General features: G+C 43.5%; 1 pseudogene; it reads left to right on the top strand.

The window, feature by feature from the left end:
- Window positions 1-10,144: 10,144 nt before the first annotated feature.
- On the top strand, window positions 10,145-11,277 carry LOC105855259 (uncharacterized; annotated as a pseudogene).
- Window positions 11,278-15,992: the final 4,715 nt, after the last annotated feature.

Genomic DNA, 15,992 nt, shown 5'->3' with positions numbered 1-15,992 from the left:
ACTTATGCTGCCATCTGGATCTTGGACTTCTAGCCTCCATAACTGTGAAAAAGTAAGTCCCTATTATTTAAGCCACTCATTCTATGGTATTTTGTCATGCTAGCCGAAGCTGACAAGCCATCATGAAACCAAGAACTCGGCTGAGTATACAGAGATACTGAAAACAATGGAGCAACCCAAAATGTTGAGAAGACGAGCCAAGATGGCGGCTCAGCCCTGCAGGGGAGAACGAGGTACCCTCAGAGAATTTTGTTGAGTGACCCCAGGTTGCACCAGCTTTTGTCTATAAATGTTGTCCTATTAATACTAAGCCCAGTGTTTGCTGACTCTATGGCATCTTCCTGATCAGGCAGGAATTTCAGCCCCACAAAGACCCTCTACAACCCCTCAGGAGTCTCCAAAAATGCCATCTCACACGGTCTCACAGATCTGTCAGAGCTGTCCCTAGACCCTGCCTCTGCCGCCCCACCTTCCCTGTGGCCCCCGCATGACTCTATGTCTACATCCTGCTGACTTTACTCCTCCAGGGCCTGGGCCTCTCAGAGGCTGTTTGCATAAAGGTTATGGGACAGGAGTGGCCTCTCTCTGGGTTATGCTCAGTTGCTGACCCTCGTCAGTCCCAGTGTTACAGGCGTTGGGCCTTGATTAGGGCCTCTTTAACCCCCACAAAACCCTGAATTTTCCCTAACACAAAACTCTGAATCTTAGGAAGAAGGGGTGGGTGTCCATCCCACCATTCTTATGCAGATCCATCCATCTCCTTCCCAGATTTTAAACAGCAAGGGAGAGTCTGGCTCTTCCAAGTCAGACAAAAGGTCCCCTCCACACCTTGCCTGGAACTAGGGCTCGCTGCCTTGTAGTAACACACTAAGAGGAGCCACTCCACTGACTCCTCAATCAAAGATCTGGTCCCATGTGACTCTACTCACTAAGAACACAGCTGTCAATTTCTCTCAAAAGTGAATGGAAAAAAAAGGGCTCATGAAAAGCACCCTATTGAGGCACCTTGCTATACAAGGAGAGGGAAATAGATGCAGGAGGGGGAGGTTCTTCCCCACCAGCCAAAGCTGCGTCTCTGTTCCAGTCCAGCCTTGTGACACAAATGCACAGTTACTGACTTGACTCTGTTATGCTGAAACCTATTCATGAAATTTCCATTCAGGCACTTCTGGGAGAGGAGTTGAGGGAAGAAGGAGACACCTGGCCCAGCACAGAGCATGGGTGTCAACAGTGGCCAGTTCCTAATAGGTGCATATGACACAGAGACTGAGTAGTGTAACATGGGGGAAAACAGCCAGTCCTGGGGAGCGGGTGTGGCCAAGCTGCTGGTCAAGATTAACAGGAAAGTTCCTTATCACTTGCTTGATTGTTGGGTACTCCTCCTGCACAGGGTCCTCCCCTGCTCTTACAGCTCTGCCAACCCTGTGAGAAACTCCAAGAAACAGGACATTTAGGGGACTCACCCTCCTTGGCACTTAGCCAGCCCTGCCTGTAAGGAAGGTAGACACTCAACAATGGGAGTGATTTGCCATCACTCATGAGAATTAAAGACTCTGCGTATTTTCCACCAGGCCTTAGCAAGAGAGGGGAACAGAAGGTCCCTTGTCTCATGCTTCAGCCCATCATGCCACCTGCCTGGGAGCTCCCGCATGTTTGTCTTTCTGGCTCCAGGAACATCTGCTCAGGGCTTTGCAGAATCCCATTTATATCCCTGTCTTTGGGCTCTTACTTAATTTACGGTTTTGCTGCCATCATCAGGAAGGCTATGGGAGCAAGCAATAGACAAGAGGGCCCAGGGTCTTAGAAATTTCACTTGGTAGAGAGAAACACAGAACGCAGAATCATACCCAGGAGAGGCATCGTAGCTTTGTTAATTCCAAAAGCATCTTTACAAAAATAAATTAAAGACAAATTTAGGCTGGAGTTAAGTAAGGGATATTACAAACAGAACATTTTATGGGTCTGCTAGGAAAATGAACGTTTGGAAGTTACTGAGAGAAGCCAGTCTGAGATCTCTATTCTGCAAGTGCAGATAAAGACTGAATTGTCTGGCAGATACCACTGAGATGGAAGAGATTATAAACTGAAATGGAGGCAAAAATACCCTGGGTGAAATAAACCTTAATGATGTTATTGGTTTTATTGATTAGAAAATAATTCACATTGATGTGGTAAGTAAAACTTTCTTACAGGGTGAAGAAATGGCCCCGACAGGGATGCAGGCTTGTCACCTATGAAGAGTGATTCCCCAGAAGTGCCTGGAGGTGGGCAGTGGGCTTTTCAGAGGTCGTTTTCCTGTTCTGAGATTCACCAGGCCTTGTAAGTGGTGGATCCTGAGGCCCTAGAACCTCATCCGCCCTCTCTCTTCAGGGCCTTGCTTGGCTCGGGCTGCCCTTCCCACTGCTGCCATGCTGAGCTCAGCTAGCATTCTTGGCTGGTGGAGCATCACCTCAAACTCAAAAGCTGAATTAATGAACATCCTCCTTTCTTCCTGTTCTCATCTTCCAACTCTGGTCTATGTCTTGGTGTTGTTTCTGGTAATAGCACCTCTGTTTTCTCAATCACTCAGACTTGAAGCCACTAAGTTTACATTTTACTTTTTCTTCATTAACCTTAGCCCTAAACCTAAACCCACTGCATAGTGAAGAATTAACCTTGCCCAAGGGCTTCAAGATGGCTGAGTAGGGGCATCCAGCACTCACCTCCTCCACAAAGAAGAGCCAAAATAGCAAGTACACAGTCGCTCTGCAAATAGAACAGCTGAGAGAGAACACTGGAATTCAATAGAGAAGTGACAGGAAATACCCGAGGCACAAAAGGAGAGGGAAGCTAGGCAGCCAGCTTGGCTGGGATCTGCTGGGAGCCCAGAGAGGCTCCCCAGGGAAGGGAAAGAGTAAATAGGAGATCCCTAGTGGTCCACATTCCCACTGGGCACTCCAGCAATCCTAGCTGTGGGAGAGGCCTCGCAGGCCTCAAGAATAGCAAAGGGAGCTGTCTAGAGACCATGTAACAGCATTGCTCCAGAGAGAGAGAACACATGGGGTGCCACACACACTCTGAGTCTTAAGCAGCTGCAGCACAGAGTCCAGCTCCCACCCGACTGCATCCTGCTCTGCGGCTCAACAGCCCTTGCATCTCCACATCCCTAGGGCCCCACTGACATCCCCCTGGGTCCACCCAAGGGCTGCAGTGGCTTTCCGCAGGTTGGACCCAGTGGAGCAGCAGGGTTCCCAGCACTCTAGCACACACTGGGGAAGAGGTGATGCAGTGCACTAGGACAAAGGGAGCCAAAGCACTCGCTAATCTGGAACCTGCCTGCTCAGAGCCACTGCCCCTGACAGCAACCCCACCCCCACCAGCAACAGACTGCAGTGCACTTGCATATACCATGAAAAAAGGCTCTCCCTACCTGCAGCTACCACTGCTGCTGCCACTGGGGGCCAAAGTGTGCACCCCTGGCAGTGATGCCCTCTAGCAGTAGGGCCACCACACCCTTGCACAAACCTCGAGGACTGGCTCTCATCACTGCTACTGCTGCTGCCAGGAGCCAAACCATGGTCTCTCCTGAGCCTGAGATCCATCTGCCTGCAGTTGCAACACCCACCCACCCACCCCAGCAGCAGGGCTGCAGCACACTTGCACGCACCCTCAGGATGGGCTCTCCCCCACACTCACCACTGCTGCTACCAGCAATACCTGAGCACTCCACGGAGGGGCCTAGGGATCACCCCACCCTGTCCACCACAGCCTGCACCTATGCACAACACCAGAGAGCCTAAGAACAGGCCCGCTCAGCCCAGCTCCCCTCCCCTGAGTGGCTGAACACACTACCCAGGGGCCTGGGTATTGCCCCACCTCACCCTCCACCACTGGCATCTGTGCACTCCTCCTGGGGGCCAGAGAATGGGCCCACCAATCCCTTGCAGCCACCACTAACATAAGCATGTGCTGGTGGAGAGCCCGCAGGTTGTCCCACCACCACTACGGCCATCACCATACAACACACACTGCTGAGGGGCCTAAAGACTCCACAACCTGCCCTGCCCACCACTGCCACTGCTGACACCCAAGAAAACTGCCTAGTTTGGGTGTTTTGGACTGGTTGGGCACACTAACTCCAGTGCCTGTGAATGCTGCCCAGGGGCTCAAAGATAGGCATGCTCAGCCTGCTGCTGCCATCACTTGGGCTCAAGGACTGGCCAACCTGGTGTCCTATCCCCAGCGAAACCTCACCATAGTGTCCACTAACAACCACAGCCTAAGAGACTGAAGAAACCAGACACTGCTGACATCATTTATAGCTATAGAAATCATACAGAGGCTATACTACTATATCTACCCATAAGCTAAAATGCCCTATCCAACCAACACTATAGATACATCATCAAAGAAAAGCTAATCCAAAAAATTTTAAGAAGCAACTTTTATACCAGAGGTGTGGATATCAACATAAGGACATAAGAAACATGAAAAAGCAAGAATATATGATACCAAAGGAGCATAATAATTCTCCAGTAGCAGATTCTAATGAAAAAGAAATTTATGAAATTCCAGAAAAAATTCCAAAAATATTAAAGAAGCTCAGTGACAGACAAGAGAACACAGATAAACAATACAAAGAGATCAGAAAAATAATTCAGGATATGAATGAGAAATTTACCAGAGAAATATATATCATAAAAAAGAGCCAAACAGAAATCCTAGAACTGAAGAATTCAATGAATGAAATAATAAAATTCATTTGAGAGCTTCATAATCAACTAGATCAAGTAGAAGAATTTCAGAACTTGAAGGCAAGTCTTTTAAAATAACCCAATTATACTCTGGGAGGCCGAGGCGGGCAGACTGCTCGAGGTCAGGAGTTCGAAACCAGCCTGAGCAAGACCCCACCTCTACTAAAAATAGAAAGAAATTAATTGGCCAACTAAAAATATATATACAATAAATTAGCCAGGCATGGTGGCACATGCCTGTACTCGGGAGGCTGAGGCAGGAGGATCGCTTGAGCCCAGGAGTTTGAGGTTGCTGTGAGCTAGGCTGACACCATGGCACTCACTCTAGACTGGGCACAAAGTGAAAATATGTCTCAAAAAAATAAATAAATAAATAAAATAACCCAGTTAGACAAAAGAAAAAGAAAAAAGAATAAAAAATCGTGAAGAAACCCTATGTGGTATATAAGACAACATTAAATGACCAATATACAAATTTGGGATGCTCCAGAAGGTGAAGAAACCAAAAGCATAGAAACCCTATTTGACAAAATAATAGATTAATATTTCCCAAGTCTAGCAAAGATTTACATATCCAGGTACAGGTAACTCAGATCCCCAAATAGATACAACCCACAAAGTTCTTTTCCACAGCACATTATAGTCAAACTGTCAAAGGTAAAGCACAAAGGAAGAATTCTAAAAACACCAAGAGAAAAGAATCTAGTCGCGGATTTTTCAGCAAAAACCTTACAAGCTGGGAGAGAATGGGATGATATATTCAAAGTACACAAAGAAAAAAAAAAGAAAACTTATAGGCCAAGAATACTATACCCAGTAAAGTTATTTTTCATAACTGGAAGGAGAAATAAAGTTTTTCCCAGAGAAGCAAAAACCAACAGAATTAATCAACATGAGACAAGCCCTACAAGATCTGCTTAAGGGAGTCCTAGACCTAGAGGCAAAAGGATGATTATCTACCATCAGGAAAACACACAAAAGCATAAAACTCGCTGGTAGAGAAAACATACAAATAAGAGAAGGGATTCACTTTACCACTACAGAAAACCACCAACCACAATAAGAGAGAAATAAAGGAATAATATATAAAAAAAATAAGAAAACAATTTTTTAAATGACAGGAATAAGTCCTCACATATCAACAAAAACCTTAAATGTAAATGGATTAAATTTTCCACTTAAAACTTTTTAAATTAATGAAATAGCCATATATCCATCCAAGACCAAATGACAAGTGAGATATGTGATTCAAATTTGCTATTTGATACTAAAATTTATAGAAATATACAAGTTAACACTATGACATTAGAAAATCAAGAGGCCAGGCACGGTGGCTCAAGGCTGTAACCCTAGCACTCCGGGAGGCCGAGGTGGGCAGATTGTTTGAGCTCAGGAGTTCCAGATCAGCCTAAGTAAGAGTAAGACCCCGTCTCTACAAAAAAAAAAAAATTGAAAGAAATTAGCTGGACAACTAAAAATATATAGAAAAAATTAGCTGGGCATGGTGATGCATGCCTATAGTCCCAGCTACTTGGAAGGCTAAGGCAGGAGGATCACCTGAGCCCAAGAGTTTGAGGTTGCTGTGAGCTAGGCTGACACCACAGCACTCTAGTCCAGGCAACAGAGGGAGACTGTGACAAAAGAAAGAAAGAAAAGAAAACCTACCACAGTGAAATTTAACCAAGACAAAGCTTGACAGGGTTGGTGCTGCTGGCCAAGGATTACTTCATCCTATTACCAGTTTCATATATGTGTCATCACTTTAAGCTATGGATTTAAATAAACAGATTGGAAGCTTCAGATCCATGTATTCACCCACCCACTGGGTATTTGCTGTTAGTCTCCACATTTGTTCAGCATCATTAACTTGGAGTTCATCACTTCACCACCCACAAAGCATGCCTCTTTCCAGTCTTTCCCCACCTCAGGGAGCAACTCTCATCTACCCAGTGGCCCATGCCTGAAAACTGAGACCCATCTTTGACTCCTCACTTTCCCATCCAATCATCACCAAGCCCAGTTGATTCTTTTTCTAAATGTCTTCTCTCTTCTGAGTCCGACCTCTCCAAGAGGTCATCACTGTCTCTCAACTGGCTTATGACTTTCTGCTAGCTGATCTTGTGGCTTTTAGCTTCCTTCCTGCCTGTCTTCCAGTCTCACCTCTTAGCCCCCTCTAATACAGTCTCCACATTTTTTTTAATAAAGCACAAATCTTATGTTTCTCTCCTTTAAAGTGTTTTAGTAACTCCCTACTGCCATATCAGATCTACCTCTGACACACCATCAACGCCTTCCTGTCTAGCCTTATCATGCACCATTTCCTCCTACTTGGTGCCCCAGCTATTTGGAACTTCATCCAGTTCCTCAAATTCACTGCACTTTTGTCTCTTGACTCCAGGATTTTGCCCATCCTATTCCTTCTGCCCGAAACACTATTCCCTCCACTTTGCTTAGCTAATTTGTACATATCCATTAGGTCTGTTTAGAGTTCAATTCCTCTGGAAAATACTCTGCAGCATATTAGGTTTTCCAAAGATGACCACAGCAATATCTCCCATCCTGCATGCTCTTTGGGAGTTTCCCACTTAAGGGATCCTACTATTCCAAAGCTGTTGTGTTCTGAGGAAGTCCAGGTCACATGGAGAGACCATGTATAGGTGCTCCAGTTGATAGCCTCTGCCCAGGTGCCAGATATGTGAGTGAAGACACCTCCCTTGATTCCGGCACCAGCCATTGAGTTTCCCCTAGCCACCTGAGTCTTCTTGGATGAGGTCCCAGACAGTGTGGAACAGAAGAACTGACCCCACTGTACTCTTCTCAAATTCTTGACCCACAGATTCTAGTAGTATAATAAACCATATTATGCCGCTAAGTTTTGGGAAAATTTGTTGCCTAGCACTAATAACTGATGTGCCTTCCCTGACCACCCAGCCCTGGATTAGGCTCCCATTGTCTGGATCCCTATAGTTTCTCATCCCACCTTTCCACACAGAATCAGCATTGCCAGCTCATTCATCTCTACCCTACACTCGATATTAAGTCTGTAAAGGCAGAGACCATATTTACCTTATGTATCTCTATATCCTCAGCACTCGTGCACAGTGCCTGGCACAAAATAGGTATTAAATAATCATTGCCTAACAAATCTTCAGTAAGAGAGTGCCACAAGAGCACTAGAAGACTTGCCAACATGCACCCAGTGAACTCGATGTGTCATCTTTCTATAGGAAAGCACCTTGGGTTAATGTGAGGGTTAACAAGAGCCTAAGCCCGATTCCACTACAGAAACCAAGTTTCAGTTTGTGAATTTTTTATGAAAAGACGACAAGCTCTGTACTGGAAGAAAGACCCAGATAGCAGAAAGGTTAAAAAGTCAGGGCTATGGCTCTAGATGGCAAATTACACTGTGAGTTTAGACCACAGAGGAATTCAGAAAGAGAGACAGACAATATGTGGCCAACCTTTATCTAAGACCTGAAATTAATTATTAATCATAGAGCCTGACCCAAATCTATTGAGGCTAAAGCTAAATCCTCTTTTCAACAGAGGCTTTTGTAGAGCTCAAAAGATGTAGGGAAAAGGGCCGGGGTGTCACACAGGGAAATGATGAAAGGATCAGGAAGAGTCATTGATGGGATAAGGAAAAATTAAAGGAGTTTAGCTAAGGAGTCCAGGTTGTATTCAGAGAAGCTAGATAGAAATGTAAATAATTCCTTGGTCGAAGTAAAAACGTTTAAAAAAAAAGCAAGGAATATTATTTACTCTTATTTCCTGATTAGAACTAGGCATAATGGATTAGAAGTGTGTTTTATCATATGTAAAATAATTACTAGCAACATAATAACAACATTTAAATAAATCAACAAGGGAGGGTGAGTATTGGAATAAAAATCTCCTTAGAAGGAAACTCAAAATTCAATAAAACAACTATTTTGACAATAATGAATGATAGCTTTTGGAATTTTTCTCTCTTCAGTTCCTTGAGGTTTTTTCTCCTCAAAAACACCAATATAAAAAGGAAATTGTTAATAAAATAACTAATTGTGACAAATGTAGGAGTGACCTACTTCCTAGAAGACATTTATAACCAGAAAAGACTGGGATCTCTTGGAAATTCAAAACTATTCTTAAGAGTAAATTTTACCGATTTTTTGAATATGCAAGACATGTACATAATACAAAATTAAACAAGTTTAAAGGGTATAAAATACAAACTAAGTCTCTAAGAGTGTTCTTTTAATGCCCAGTTTTTTTTCTGAACATTGAAAGTCCTTGAATTGTTTTATTTTGGGTCTACTTCAAGAATATATCAGGAGTAATTTTCTGTGTTTGTACTAAGAAAAAAATCTAGTCGATTGATGTGTGGTATTATTATTACAGTCACTTTCTATCTTGATTCGACTCTTAATTAAGTTACTTTCCCTCCTCCCAACATTTTGAGACTTATGACCATGGCAAAATCCTACCACCTAGTGGAAAAACTCTCTACTCTTTACTCTAAATCCATTTTAGAATTCAGAATATATTAGCTGTTGGCCATTAGCTGTATATGTAGATCAATTTTTAAACTTAGTTTTAAGAGAATGATCTATTGAAATACCTTTAAATCAATGAAAACTTGTGTAAATTTTAGCCCCAAAGACTTCTGCAATGTCACCATTTCTAGACAGACAGTAGTTACTGTGAATTGCAGAGATCTACTTCCATTGTTAGAACTTTTTCCATTTTTGTGTTTAGTGTCAGTAATATGAAGATCTAGGCACAAGTAGGTGACGTCAGGCACAGTTTTAATCTCCCACACATGATAAATTCACATCCACATCCGTCTATGGCAGTCATTCAAACTGAAAAAGGATGTCTTTTCCTTTAAGTGTGTGAAGCAAGATCCCATTCTTTTAGATTTTAAGGCTGCATTTTTTTTCAATGAATAGACAAGAGTTCTATGTTTATTAATAGATATCGATTTTCCAAGGTTTTGTTTAGTTTGACTACCCCCATTCCAGACAATAGTCTTGAAGGCACAAACCTGCTTTGGAAGTTAAGGACCGAGGATCTGACTAAGGCAAAGGAGAAGAGAAGGGGAGGACAAGAGGAGAAGCCAGGAAGTCAGGAATCATAATAAAACACGTAAATGTTGAATAGCTATCAAGAAAAATCTAAGTGATATCATGGGTGTTTTTAATTTCTAATCCCTCACATGAGCTACAGGAAACCACCACATTCACCCATAAAACGTCCTTGAGTGCAAAAGGCAGAAGCCTGGGCCAGATAACTCTCTGCTCTGACCCAATATAGGTGGACTTTCTTATCTTAGGACCAAAGGGTAAGTTGATATGGAGCCAAAGAATATCAAGAAATGGACACAAACTTTCTGCCCATGGACGCTGCCGAGGAAGCATCATTAAAGCCTTTCTTCCCACTTCCGTCATGTCTAAGTCAGAGTCTCCTAAGGAGCTGGAACAGCTGCGGAAGCTATTCATCAGAGGGTCGGGCTTTGAAATGACCAATGAGCATCTGAGGAGCCATTTTGAGCAAGGGGGACGCTCATGGACTGTGTGGTAATGAGAGACCCAAACACCAAGTGCACATATGTGACTGTAGGAAGTGGATGCAGCAATGAACTCCAGGCCACACAAGGGGGAGGGAAGAGTTGTGGAACCAAAAAGAGCCATCTCCAGAGATTCTCAAAGACGGGGTACCCACTTAACTGTGAAGATCTTTGTTGGTGGCATGAAAGAAGATACTGAAGAATATCACCTAAGAGGCTATTTTGAACAGTATGGAAAACTGAAGTGATTGAAATCATGACTGACTGAGGCAGTGGCAAGAAGAGGGGCTTTGCTTTTGTAACTTTCGATGACCATGGTATTGTGGATAAGTTCGTCATTCTGTGTCTGTATGGTGAATGGCCACAACTGTGAAGTAAGGAAAACCCTACCAGGAAAGCTCTGTTGAAACAAGTGATGGCTAGTGCTATATCCAGCCAAAGATGTCGAAGTGGTTCTGGAAACTTTGGTGGTGGTCGTGGAGGTGGTTTTGGTGGGAATGACAACTTTGGCTGTGGAGGAAAATTCAGTGGTCGAGGTGGCTTTGCTGGCAGCCATGGTGGTGGTGGGCATGGCTACAACAGACTTGGTAATGATGGGAGCAATTTTGGAGGTGGTGGAAGCTACAGTGATTTTGGCAATTACAGCAATCAATCTTCAAATTCTGGACTCATAAAGGGAAGAAATTTAGGAGGCAGTAGCTCTGGCCCCTATGGTAGTGGAGGCCAATACTTCGCCCAACTATAAAACCAAGGTGGCTGTGGTGGTTCCAGTAGCAGCAGTAGCTAGGGCAGTGGCAGGAAGTTTTAATTACTCCCAGGAAACAAAGCTTAGCAGGAGAGGAGAGCCAGAGAAGTGACAAGGAAGCCACAGGTGACAGCAGATTTGTGAACTCAGCCAAACACAATGGTGGCAGGGCCTACATGCTACAAGGACAACATGTTTTAGGCAATTGTCATATGTATGGGCAAAAACTTAAGGACTGTATTTGTGACTAACTGTATAACAGGTTATTTTAGTTTCTGTTCTGTGGAAAGTATAAAGCATTCCAACAAAGCGTTTTAATATAGATTTCTTTTTTGTACCCATGCTCTTGATTGCTAAATGTAATAGTCTGATCATGATGCTGAATACATGACTTTTTAAAAGAAAAAAAGAGAAATAGACATAAAATCTATCAAGATTCAACTAAAGGTGAGTGGTAAAATAATTGAAAATAAAACCACACCTGGGAAACTGTTGCTGAATGGATGTAGGAAAAGCTTGAAAGAGGAAATGCCAAGGATGTTGTGTGAGGGGAGCTAATGATGAGAAAAGAGTGGACATAATTTAGGGCATAATGGTTGTTGAGCGGGTCTCCCAAGTCAAGGCAGCCCAGTGCTGGTTCTGCATGCATGGCTCCTGGACGCCTCACTCCACTGCAAGCACTTTATTCCCTGAGGAACGAAAATTGAAAAGCATCCAAAACACTAAAATGACCATAGGACATATTTCTCTTTAAGGCAATCTAAATGAGTTAAAGATAGAAAGTCTGGTTAAGGTTCACAAAGGCAAAGGAGGATGCATGGATGAAAGAATGCAGTGCACATTCAAATTTCTAACAGAAAGGAGGAGAGCAGGAGGACAAAAGAATTAAACCTGGAGAAACTATAATGCAAGGACTTTCAGGGTCTTAGGCAAAACAAATTAAAAAACCAAGGCAGTGTAAATTACAGAGCACACAGCCCGGTTATATGAAGGAGAGAGGACTTACTCACTGGGTATTTGTTTCTCCAAATTTCGTAAGTCAGGAATTGAGTTGGACACTGCAGAAAATGCCAGGAACACAAAGACTTTCTTATCTGCCGATACTGTGATAGTCTCAAAACCAGGGCAGTTTCATGGATGGTCAGCCTGTGCAGTTGCACAGGACACTGCTTGGTTTAATGCCCTGCTATTTCCATCTTGAAATTTTAATGATTTATAAACAAGGGGCCTGCGTTTTCATTTTGCACCAGACCTCACAAATCATGTAGCTGATCCTGCGCTAAACTCACACTGTAAAGAATTTCACCACTGCTGGCAACATGTCTTTTCCCCCACATCTAAACAGACAAATCCGAAGGGAGTAAATCAAGAACAAGGATAAGCCACTCACCTCCTTTTCCTGCAAGACCCCCATTCTGTCTCCCAGGAGCTACGCTGAGTGTTTCACAAACAGGTTATCTTCTTTCAAACTACCCTGAGGTCAACGTTATCATCCTCATTTTGAGAGAGCAGAGAACTAAGGTGAAGAGTGAGTTTCCTTCTCAAGGCCACTCAGCTGTTAAGAAGCAAAGATTCTAATCCAGTTCACCTGACACCAAAGCCTTTTTGGTGCCTGAAAATATCAAACTAGGACTCCTTGAGGAAAGAAAACCAAAAGTATTCTAGAGGACATGTCTGAAAAGCCTGGATACATGAAGAAGAGATGTTGGAATGGAGGGACTAGAAAGAGTCCCCAAAATAGAAGCGACACTGTGAACAAAGGCACTGCAGTGGAAATAGCACACTGTAAGGACCTACAACACAGGATTTGGGAACTATTAAAGATCTTTGACTAGCGAGGGCATGGATTTACATTTTTAGGAAGATTGTTGTAATGACCTGGTGGAATGAGTAGCAAGGGTGGGGAACCTGTGGCCTTCTAGGTCCTTAAGTGCCAGTTGTTCTGTACAATTTGGACTTAATTAGAAGTTCACATTTAAGGACCTAAAAAGCCACAAGTTCCCCACCCCTGGTCTAGGGTCTAGGAGACCCATTCGAAGAGGCTGTTGTGATCATTTAGGCAAAAAGCAATGGTGGCCTTAAATCGGACACAGACATGGCAGAGATAGGCAGGGATGGATTTCAGAAATGTCTCAGAAGTTTGACAGGGACAAACTGACTGGATAGAACATGGTGCCCAGTGAGGAACAGGAGATTGAATCAAGACTAGAGCTCAGGTCCTAAACAAGCAGCTCACCCACTTGAATCTTGAGAAAAAGCTTAAAGGTGGGGAGAAGTTACAGGTAGGTCTGTGGAGACATCCAGAGAGAGACTCTGAAGGTCAGGTGACCAACCATCCCAGTTGGCCTGGGCCAGAGGGCTCTCCTGGGTCAATGGTAAGTTTATCTGCTCCAGGAGATGCCCTCCCTCCTCTGTACCTTTCCAGCTCATTTTCTGGCCCACTTTACTATTTGTTTTGCCACTGTGTGATAATCTTGTCTCCCACTTAAGGGTAAGCTTCCTGAAGGAAGCACGTCTACATGCTGAAAAGACACGAGCTTAATGAATTCCTATTGCTTCACTGGAAGATTCTTCCCAGAAGAGGCCTGAAAATAAGGTTACCTTGTACAGACCTTCCTAAAAGTGGGATTGAAGAACTCCCTTCCAGGGAAATCTCCCAAATCCAAAAGAACCATCAGCCCCTCACTAGAGCCAGCAGAAAACCTCTCCTTGACCTGAGATTCTGCTCTCCCCCTTCTTTCTGCAAACAATAAAAACAGCAGTCACTCTCATAAGTCTAGTGCTTACCAAGTGCGAGGCATCGTTTTGTTCAATCTTTGCAGCAAGCCCATGAGGTAAGTATTGTTCCCATTTTATTGATGAGGCAGCTGAGGCTCAGAAAAGGTGAGTGACTTAGCCCAGGTCGCACAGCTTGTGAGCAGCACAGCCAGATTCAAAGGCAGGTTCTTCCACTTTAAAGTGCACAGGCTTTACCCCTGTCTATGTGGCCTGGTGACCATCCTACATAGACATGGTCCCAGCTGTCCTGTGTGTGCGGCAACCATTTGTTCTCCACGCAGTGACCCGCACATAGTGCATCTCTCTTGCCTTCCTTCCTTCACACTGACCTCCTTCCCCTGTAATAACCGCCTGCCACCAGGTGTCCCTCCTCTCCTATTAGTGAACACCACTGTGCTCTAATTGCAAATCAGAGGCAGTTCAGGCAGCCTGGAAACTCTCCTAACTTAATTCAATTAAATAAATTTGCATTATCGAGCAACGTACCCTGGGGATGCCCAGATGAGGACGCCAAACAAAGGGTACAACACAAGTACACAATTACAGGGCAGGATCCAAGAAGTTCAAATGAAGTTCTCAGCTCAGAGGAAGAGTGAATTGCATCCAGTTGAAGGGGAAAACAATTGCGAAAGATTTCTTTGCAATTTCTCAAGCGATACACAAAAAACAGAAAACCATGGGTTTTCTATAATCTGTATTGAAGAAATGTTTTTTAAAAAGGTCCTAGATTGTACATCAAAAGTTGCCTAAGGTCTTTTCCATCAGTGTGTTTTCTCTGAGTCTATAAGAAACTGTATTTGAGCCCCTACATGAATTTATGGTGATTCAGAAGTTGACCCCAACTCATCAATATTTAAAAAGTTTGCTAAGTTTGGGAGGGGATACAGAGTTGAATTCTATTTTAGTCTGTTTCTGGAAATATTTAAAATCATTTTAGGGCATGAAAAATTAGACATTTTTAGCATTGGAGAAGCCATAATTAAATTACTAAGTGGTTTTTTTTTTTTTCACTTGTTTGGTCTGCTCCATTTGTTCATCAGACAATACACGCTCTGTGGCAGCGGCACTCCACATTCAGAAAGAATATTCCTGATGGAACAAGCTTGTCACAACCCATTTCTTTGAGGATTCGTGCATGAATAATGAATCATGTTTCAAAATTGAAAAAGGGACGGGAGAGGCCAAGAAATAAAGAAAAATTAGGATCATGACTTCCTTCTCTTCTCTAAATTCGATTGTGTTTCTCACAGCCCATTTATTCTTCATCTACGTGCGAAGACATGAACTATCTCATGTGGTCCTCCATTTGGGAAGACTTCTAATGCTGCAGCCTCACAGGTGGGCTCTGTATTTCACGCCAGGGCTGCTTTCTCTGCCCTTACCCCCCTTTGCATCCTCCTCCCCACATCACAGGCCCAAAAAACAAAGTGCACAGAAAAATCCCTAGCTGATTTATTGGCAATAACAACCCCAAAGGAAAAAAGAGAGAGAGAAGGAAGAAATGAGACAAAAGTAAAAGCTCCCTTGAATTTTTTTCTAACTTATTATGTGACTTTTATAGATCTAGTTTGATTTCTCTTTGGTGATGGAAGAAATTCAGAATAACACAAGTTTTGTCCAAATTGACTCTTTTGCAAAGACAGAAAGAAAACTCAGCTAAATTTAAGACCGATTTTATTCTCTCTGCCGTGTTTTGAGAGTTGTTCTATACCCTGCATAATAGCCAAGTCACTGCTCACCTCAGTGCTTGGTTTTGCCTCTCAGGTGCTGAGGATTGAATCAATCACTTGCTTCAGTTCATAGTGCATGACTGTCGTTGGCTTTGATTGAATATTTTGATATTGATTGATTACATTTTTTAATCCCAATAGTTCTGAAGACTAGAGTTGTTTCTAAGTCACTTAGAACTGTTAGATCAAAGAAGAGACATCTGACCACCCCCAGACATTACTCTCAATCCCCAGGGAACGTCAATCTTTTCTTGTCAAAGGATCTATAAAATGTCTGCAGATGAAGACATGACAGGAAGTTCCCACTCAAAATGGAGACTTGATGAATCCCGATGTACTGGTGTAGGTGGGCCCAGGCAGGGGGAATTCTAATGTGCAGCTGCTCCGTAGGCAGGGCCCGGGCAGCACTGCTCTTCTCAGCCAGGCCCTCCCAGGCTCCCCTGGGCCAGTATGTAGAG

Source organism: Microcebus murinus, chromosome 9, assembly GCF_040939455.1.
Source record: "Microcebus murinus isolate Inina chromosome 9, M.murinus_Inina_mat1.0, whole genome shotgun sequence".
NCBI classification, from domain to species: domain Eukaryota; kingdom Metazoa; phylum Chordata; class Mammalia; order Primates; family Cheirogaleidae; genus Microcebus; species Microcebus murinus.
Note: the sequence above shows the minus strand (reverse complement) of the source record. Positions and strands in the feature narration are given on the sequence as shown.